The following is a 9,526-nucleotide window of genomic DNA, read 5'->3' as shown; positions in this document are numbered from 1 at the left end:
TGCAACAAAAATCAACAATGACTCCCCCCCCAAAAAAAAAAAATTTATTGCTATTTCCTTGAATCTCACCCAAATCCCTAATGCCTATAATGATTTCCAAATGCAAAGATCTCCTAAACACTTAAATCACACCAATTTCCTCTATAATTTGCTTTTTTTCCATAAAAAAGAGATGATTCTAAACGTGTAAACATAAAAATTCAATCTTTCCTCCCTATCTTATTTCTATGATATCAAGCAAGGAGAAGTACCACACAACTACTTCCTTTAGGTTGAATTTAAGGAGTCCACAGAATAAGTATCATTCGTCCCCTTGAAAAGCAACTACTCTTCCCCTTTCATCTTCCCCTTATTGATCTAAATAAAGCAGTAAATTTCTGTACTTACATCTTACTTTTTATTAAACATTTTATCAAACAGATACCAACTCGGAGGCCACATTTAGCTCATGCTATGTGATTGGGGAAAGAATAGGTGCAATAATATGGATATATTCTACCACAAGCAATTAAGTAAAACTAGAAGTCCGCATAATTAAAGTGAAGACAACAAGCGACTCTCTTGGAATATAGTGGACGAGAGATCAAGCGGTCTCCACATCTCGTACAAGAATCTTCTTCGTCTTCAGTTCCTTGACTACAATAAGTCAATAAAAGGTGCCGTTAAATTAATCATATCCTTTAGTGGTTTAAAGCTTTAAAAGACAAGTCCTTGATTGCTCAACACTCAAAAGAGTTAATATTCAAAAAGTATGCCCAAGAAAACAACAATTTAGGACACACGATGCAAAACAGCGGCAGGACTAAGCATTACATTGCATGGTACTGTCCAACAGCCACATACCTAGAATTCGGCAGGACTAAGCATTACATTGCATGGTACTGTCTAACAGCCACATACCTAGAATTTCTTATGGACTCTTGACTAAGCATACCTGCATGTTTCTATTTTCTAATGATCAATGGAAAATTTTATAAAATGTTAATCCAAATAACTCCCGTCAAATCATCATTTTTCTAGGCATCTTATATGTCTAAATACAACAACAATGGGAAAAGTTTTTGTATTTTCTGTTTATCCGCATGATTTATCCCCCCAAACAGACCATCACTAGTGCGACAAGTATTACATGATTTTGACAACATAAAGTTCGTGCTACGCTGACTCCTCTTCTAGTGTACTAATAGGAGGTGGTGTTCCTGAATCTAATAAAGCAACAAAATCAAATTGTGGGTGATGCATCACCCACAATTAACAAAACACCTATCATTGTTTAGCCTAGTTTCTAAAATTCAGTCAATGGCTAGCAAACACTTAGTCCATATAACAGATGGTGATGCATCTCATAATATTATACGACATCAACATGCTTTCCAAATATCAAAGGTGAAAATTAGACTCCAAACAAATTAACCTGACACCAACCATTTGTTTAGAGATCCAACAAGCAACACTGAGCTTTGCATCCATCCTTGCAGTGCAATGCTATGTCCACTTGCCTCTTAACCTATTGTGGAAATCAACAATAACATGGCTTAGTTGAAGAAGGCAAATTAGTCTCAGTTCTGTCAGATATCAATATCCATTCTTGCTTTGCTTTGAGAAACAAACTGCTTAAAACGCTTCTGGTCGGTCAATTGAACATCTTCAAGAACACGATTGACCTACAGTTGATAATTTGAACAACCGAATCAATCAATCTTCAGCTGCTTCTGATAAATTTGAAAAGGAAAGCAACAGTTGAGGACCAAAGCATGTTGTCCCATTGAGCTTGACAGTTGGTTTCATTAGAAAATGACAAAACCTACCATTTAATTCAATAAGACCAAAACTAGAACACAAGGCAACAGAACAAAACGAGACACATAGGGTACCAAGCCCTGACCAGCATAAGATGTTAACTCATCAGTTGTCCCCTTTCTTAAACCTTCCAATATATAGAGAAGTGAACCACGCTTAAAAAGAACATGAACAAAAGGAATGAATATAAATATTGACACATGTACCTGTAAAAAAACTACCAACACCCTTTTCAGTTAAGCCATGACCCAAACCTTCGATCATGGCTTAGTCACAATAGACTATACAAACTATTTATGTAAAAGAATTGGTTTGCAAGTACCACCACTTTTCAACCTACCTATGCAGTATTCTACGACATACTTCAAAGAAATCTTACACAAATTCATTCAAACATCACGATAACAAAGTTATAACCCTCCACCAACTTGAAAAGATACAATGCTGAGGTTCTAAACTGAGGCTGGAGGAGCTCACTTCAACCCCTGCAACCAACAAGAACATAGCCCAGACCACTCTCCAGCAGGATTTTTCTCACAGGAGAAGCAGGGGTTCCCAACATTAAATGGTCAAGAAAACCCAGGGATTGCTCAATCTCCAAATATAGAGGTGCTTCAGAGAGAAATTCTAACTGGTCTGGAGAACAGTTTCTCAGAGCCAACTCTGGATTCCTCAGCAGCTGAATTTGCTTTAAACATATCAAGATATTCTGCATGGGAAAGCATGGTTAATGTAAGGCAACACAAGCTTCAAATTAAGAGCTAATTGCATAATCCAGAGGAACATCTTCCTCTTCACTACGTCCATGACCTTACAAATTTCGCGAATTGACAATCATGGATTCTTTTACTAATCGATAAAATATTAAATTTGCTAGCACAACTTCATCATTAAGATGCAGATGCTATACTTCTTCCAGAAATGCACATTCACGTACAAAACTATCAATAAGTTTTAAAATTCAAACTGAATCAATAAGTTACCCTTAAACTCAGTAATCCATCGAAACATACCACATATATTCGCTTGATTTCTCAATAACGGTGCTCAAACAGTTTGTCCCACTTGGGATCCTTCGCTTCATTCTCTTGCAGCGGCTGCTTCGAAGAAGCCACTGTAGGAGTCAGAAGCAGTAGCTAAGACACCGGCGACTGCTAGGCTTCCGAAGATGAGCAAGAAGCTGATGGGCCAAACCCACTTGCCTTACTTGAGGTGGCCTCTGTGAGAAGGCTTTTCCACGAAACTATTGTCGTCTCACCAGGCCACACGCAGTTCCACCATTAACCAAAGACGACCGCATGAGGACATTGGTCTCGACCCCGAACCCGAATTGGCTCTGTCGTCTTTTGCCATTAATTCAGAGTTTTTTGTCAATCTTTCATCTACAAAGGTTATTGAAGATTTACTATGTAATTCAGCAAAAAGTAATCCAATCCAATATTTGCATATGTAAATATGTATTTGTCAAGGATGACTAGTTTCTTATATTAAGTGATCATGTATGAGTTTGTTGTGCAACTTTAATTATTTGCATCTAAACTTAGAAAACCCAAAAAAGGGAAAGGTATCAAGGAAAAATGCGGACCAAGTATACATCATTAACATACTCTTTAAGTTACAGCACAAGATTTCTCAAATAATATAACCACAAGAGCTACATGCATGCAATATTCAAGTTGAGAAATAATATAACCACAAGAGCTACATGCATGCAATATTCAAGTTGAGAGACTAATGCATCAATGCCAGAAACTATAATGCGGCCTCCCAAACCTATCTAACAATGAAAGAACATAGCTTTCCGATCATAAAAGTTCTATGCAAAAGGTTATCTCTCCGTTGCCTTAATAAAAATATATTTACGCATTGCATTCACGTTTTCCTCGCTTTAAAACTAAAGCATAGCATTCAACAAAAGCCATTTTTCCCATTCTGTCTAGGAGCAAAAGCAGTCACCCCCTTAATTTGCATTTTTCATAAAAAAGAAGGAAGATATTGAATGTGTAAACATAAAAAATCAATCTTTCCTCCCTGCCTTATTTCTATAGTATCAAATAAGGAGTACCACACAACTACTTCCTTTAGGTTGAACTAAACAAGTCCACCAAATAAGTATCATACATCCCCTTGGAAAGCAACTACACCTTCCCCTTTCATCTTCCCCTTATTGATCCAAACAAATAAGTAAATTTCTGTACAACATCTTACTTTTCGTGAAACATAAAACCAACTTGGAGGCCACATTTAACTCACACTGTGTGATGGGGAAAAGAATAATTGTAATAATATGGATATATTCTGCCACAAGCAATAAAGTAAAACTAGAAGTCCACATAATTAAGGTGAAGACAACAAGGGACTTTTCAGCAATACTAGTGGACAAGAGATCAAGCAGTATGCAAGAGAGAGAGGGAGATGAGAACATACTTTCACAGTCTTAATTTGCGTCTTCCCTCTTCATTTTTCTCTTTAGATTTCAAGTCATGAGATGGCTTAGGCTGTCATCAAACAAAAGTAAGCACATGAGTCTTAGCAAGTGCAAGTCAACAACACAATTCTATCATTCTACATACAGCAAGATGATTACAAAGATGTCCTAGAATGGGCTGCAAAAAGAGAAATGACAAGCACACAAGATAGATCAGAAGACTAATTTTTATGCCCATCCTCACACACCAAGCACAACACCCAAACAACTTACCACGAAAAGTCTGCTATTAACTGCCTCCGCATGTCGTACAAGAATCTTCGTAATCTTCCGTTCGTGCACTACAACAAGACAATAAAAGGTGCCATTAGGAAACAAAACAATGAAAGGTGCCGTTAAGAGGAACTAATCGTATTTTTTGGTTATTCTTTGGTGGTTTAATGCTTTAAAAGACACTTGACTACTCAACAGTCAAAGTAGTTATAATATTGAAAAAGTATGGCCAAGGAAAGAGCAATTTTAGGATTCCCAATGAGAAACAGCAACAATTTACTTTTTCTGAACAATTGACAATATTTAACTTGACAAGCATTTACAAGTGGTAGTAACTTCAGAACTAACCCAACCAAATGTAAAAGAAAATTAGACATAATTGGTCCAAAAGTGCTTTTTCAGCCAAAACCAAGTGTGAACATACCTATTATCGGAGAAGCATCAGATATTGATAGCTTTCCAAAATCAAGCGGCGGTGACTTTTAATGGAATCTCGTGAATTTCCAACCCTGATATACTCAAAAGTATCCAACATTTTAAATCTTCATCTTTATAAGAAGACACCGAAAATCGGAACAAAAAACATTGGTACTTACAAAAGGCATTGATGGCAAACTGAAAGCTTTTTGTTTAACCCAAAAAATAACTGGGTGTGTCCATGCTCAGCGCACCCAACGACCTCTCGGCCATGAAGGTGATTTGAATCAATTTTCAAGGTTCAGTTTATGAGTTACAGAAGCCAATGCAGATGGCAGAGGCCATGAACTCTCCATGCTGTCAATTGAAAGATTTTCACATATGCACTCTAAGAAATAGCACAGTCGGTTTTCAAATATCATTCTTTAACATATGACATAAGCACATTTCCAGTACCGTTGATAACGACGACCACAATAGTTTCAACATTTTTACAATTACTCTTTCGGCAGCGAGCGAATTTAAGCAGTTAAGATTAACTCCACCCTCAGCATTTTGGATGAGAAAAATATTGATAACCTAACACCCATATGGACAAGAAGAAGAGTAAAGTAGTATGTGATACCTAAAGACTTCTCTTGATCCCATTAGTGAAATAATTATTAGTAACACAAATAAAGAGGCACATGATAGACAACATTAAGTATAAGACATGCTATCTGTGAACTTTAGACTAAATTCCATCCAGCACAATAACACAAGAGCTGAATTTGCCGCCTATAACTTACCTTACGCTCCTTCCCATGAAATTGGGGTAACTTAACATCGACAATCCATGCAATAAGATCCTTCCCAATCACTCGAAAAAGTGCATGCATAGGAGCATTAAAATATATGTTATCAGATTCCACACACAAAAACCATTCTTGCCCTCAAGCATGTCTTGATCCAAATACAAGAATTATCCAAGTAGCAATTCTCAAATTTCGTTTCATATCACTCAAGTATATCCCCTACACTAATATGACTTAATAGTTAAAGAAGAGATAGCAATTTGAGAACAAGCACTTGTAGCACAACATTCAACACGTAGGTATCCCATTGACTTCATCAAAACCAAATGAAACAAGTCTCAACACTCTCATAAGGGTTCTCACAACGATGTCATTGTAATCACTCATAACATAAGGCGTTTAAGAATTCGGGTTTCACTCAAGTCAATACATAAAATGCCATTACCATAGGCTTGCTTGTGAATCAAATCTCCACCACGAACGAAATGCAAATTAATGCATGAATCAAAGGGTCTTTCAATAGGTTGTAATGGGGCTTAGGACAAGGTGTGGCAAAAGACAGGTCGAACTTTGGCTTATGAATTCAAAGGCACGATGCCAACCTAGTTGCTTATCCTTCCAAGCTCATTTTCGTTCGACTTAATTCAAGTGCTTTGAACAGTCAAAACTCGTGAAATTTTTACATTTCTTGCATCTCCTGCATCTTTCCTCTTTTTTTTCTTTTTTTTTCCCTTCTTTTTTCCTCCGTTTCACCATTTTTCTTCTCTTTTTTTTTTTCTTTTCCTCCATCTTTTTTCTCCTTTTTTTTCCTCTGTTTCATCATTTTTCTTCTCTTTTTTTCCCATTTTCTCCTTTTTTTTTTTCTTTTCCTTCTTTTTTTTCCTCTCTATTTCATTACTTTTCTTCCCTTTTGTTTTTTTTCAATTTCTCTTTCCATTTTTTTTCCTTTCCCTTAGGGCTAACGATGCATCCATGTATGCAGCTTGAATACATTAACTCACTTCCATGTCAACTTAAAAGCAACCAAGCCAACACCATGCCCTTGAATGGGTTCAATATCACTTCAGGAAATAACCAAAAAGGGGATAGTCAAGCTTATAACGTGGTTTAACCAAGAAAAGAAAAGCAAAGGCTCAAATGAGTTTTTCTATGGGTGAATTCAAGGTAGGCTCTGTTCAAGTCAATGGGTTTTTCCTAAGTGCCCTTATCACTTTCATACACCAATCTAACAAGAATGTGGTCTCAAAATGTATTACACAAGCAAGTTCTAGAACGGACAGACTAAGTTTGACGCCCTCAATCAAAATAAATATAGAAGCACTATTGAAATGGAAGTGCTTTGGCCCAAAAGCTCACACAAAGGGTTTTTGTGTTGATTCTTGAACATTGTTAATTTGATGCAGTCAATGGAACATAGTTAACACAATGTCCCTTTTTTTTTGGGTTTTTTTAATATGCCACAAGCATCCGTTTCTCTTACTTATCTCGACTTAAACCAAAATTCCTATTAATCTAAGGGATATCACAAGATGACAATCTGAAAATTCAGCAACTACCACAAGATAATTCACATATTTTTCTCAAGACACACTAACTTCATTAACAAGTTGGTGTTCAATAAAACTTTTCAGCCACCAAACAAAAAATTTCACATCCCACACATCCACATTCCACACATTAATACGAATTTCAACTTTCAGATTTCCAGCAACACAACCAATTTCGCAAGAATCGTGCTACAATGACTATCCAACCACGTTCTCAAAAACCAATCACTACCACAAAGAACAACATACCTCTACCCACAACAAGCACATGCATGATGCATTGTCCTCAATCTATGCACAGAAACCCACTCAAACAAGGGAACGAAAAGTAAAAAGGGAAGAGAACACGTTCCTGAAAATTGGGATGGTGTCAAGAACGGGGGTTGTATGGTCTGAGCTAGTAAGTGTCTCCACATCTCGTACCACGAAAGATCGCAGCACATCAAATGTATGGTCTGAGCTAGTAAGTGTCTCCACATCTCGTACCACAAAAGATCGCAGCACATCAAATGTATGGTCTGAGCTATTAACTATCTCCACATCTCGTACAAGAATCTTCTTGGTGTTCAGTTCCTTAACTACAACATGACAATAAAAGGGCCATTATGAGAAATTACTCGTATCCTTTGGTGGTCTAAAGCTTTAAAAGACAAATCCTTGACTGCTCAACACTAAACTCAAAAGAGTTATAATATAGAAAAACTATGGCCAAGAAAACAGCATTTTAGGACTCACAATGCAATACAGCAGTAATTTACTTTTACTGACCATTGCATTGCATGGTACTGTCCAACACCCGCATACCTAGAATCTCTAATGGACTCTTTGGGGCACAATTGTTGCAGGTAATACTGTTCAGCCTTCCACCCTCTCCCTTGTGCTTGCAATTGGCAAGATCTCACAAGAGAAAGCCCACAAAATAGAAGTAGTAAAGCAATATATACTTTTATTTCATTGTAATTACAGCACAAGAAAATTAATTTGATGTACTAATTGTTTTTTTTCCTATCTCCATTTCAAAGTTTCGCACATGAAAGAACTTGAGGTTGGTCTTAAAATGGATTGGACACTACATCCATGCATAAACAGATGCCAAGAAACATAATGGATTCATCTCCACCAGGTTTCTATAATCAAGTGAAAGAGTGCACTCTAACTTCCCACGATTAACAAAACACCCATCATGGTTCATAGTCGAGTTTCTAAAATTCAGCAAATGGCCAGCAAAGGCTTGGTCATATAACAAATGGTGATGCATCTCATAATATTATAGACATCAACATGCTTTCCAAATATCAAAGGTGAAAATAAGACTCCAAACAAATCAACCTGACACCACCCATTTTTTCAGAGATCCGACCAGCAACATTGAGCTTTACATCCATCCTTGCAGCTGCAATGCTATGTCCCTGCCTCTTAATCGATTCTGGAAATCAACAATTAACATGACTTAGTTGAAGAAGGCAAATTAGTCTCAGTTCTGCTGGAGATCAATATATACCTCCATTCTTGCCTCACTTTGAGAAACAAACTGCTTAAAACACTTCTGGTCAGTCAATTGAACATCTTGAAGAACATGGTTGACCTACAGTTGACAATTTCAACAACCGAATCAATCAATCTCCAGTTGTTTCTAAGAAATTTAATAAGAAAAGCGACAGTTGAGAACCAAAGCATGTTTCCCAATCGAGCTATGACAGTTGGTTTCATTAGAGAATAACACAACCTACCATTCAATTCAATAAGACAAAACTAGAACACAAGGCAACAGTACAAAACGAGAACACATAGAGGACCAAACCCTGACAAGCATAAGATGTTAACTTATCAGTTTGTCCCCTTTCTTAAAAGCTCGCAGTAAAGGACCTTATCTCGGAATACAGGTTAGATTTTATGGGCATCTTAGAAACTCGTGTTCGTATTAACAATGTCATGCATATTCAGTCGTTTTTGCTTCCTCATTGGAAATGATTTTTGATTATGCAACTGTGGGTAACCGTATTTGGGTAGCGTGGGATGAGAATGTTGTGGATGTTCATATTCTTGATTTGGGGAATCAATTTATGCACTGTCGTGTCAGTCATGGGGCAAATAGTGAATCCCTCTTAATCACTATAGTTTATGGTGCCTCTGAGATGATTGATCGTAGAAGCCTATGGAATACCTTGGAAACATTAGCTCGAGAGCACTCGGATGAGCCCTGGCTGGTGGGGGGGGGACTTCAATGCGGTCCGAGAAATGAATGAGGTGTGTGGAGCTTCTGGTGA

General features: G+C 37.2%; 2 long non-coding RNA genes across 2 annotated transcripts; both read right to left on the bottom strand.

Annotated features, from left to right (window-relative positions):
* Nucleotides 1–2,316: 2,316 nt before the first annotated feature.
* LOC105179810 lies at nt 2,317–4,280 on the bottom strand. Its single transcript, XR_849384.2, has 3 exons — nt 4,228–4,280; nt 2,814–3,182; nt 2,317–2,509 (listed from the first exon to the last, which is right to left on the bottom strand). It is a non-coding gene; the product is annotated as an uncharacterized LOC105179810 (long non-coding RNA).
* Nucleotides 4,281–7,171: 2,891 nt separating this feature from the next.
* On the bottom strand, nt 7,172–8,856 carry LOC105179809. The gene is made up of 3 exons (XR_849383.2): nt 8,761–8,856; nt 8,589–8,685; nt 7,172–7,837 (listed from the first exon to the last, which is right to left on the bottom strand). It is a non-coding gene; the product is annotated as an uncharacterized LOC105179809 (long non-coding RNA).
* Nucleotides 8,857–9,526: the final 670 nt, after the last annotated feature.

This window comes from Sesamum indicum, unplaced genomic scaffold (assembly GCF_000512975.1).
Source record: "Sesamum indicum cultivar Zhongzhi No. 13 unplaced genomic scaffold, S_indicum_v1.0 scaffold00216, whole genome shotgun sequence".
NCBI lineage: Eukaryota > Viridiplantae > Streptophyta > Magnoliopsida > Lamiales > Pedaliaceae > Sesamum > Sesamum indicum.
The sequence above is the reverse complement of the archived record's forward strand: the minus strand, read 5'-3'. Positions and strand labels throughout refer to the sequence as shown.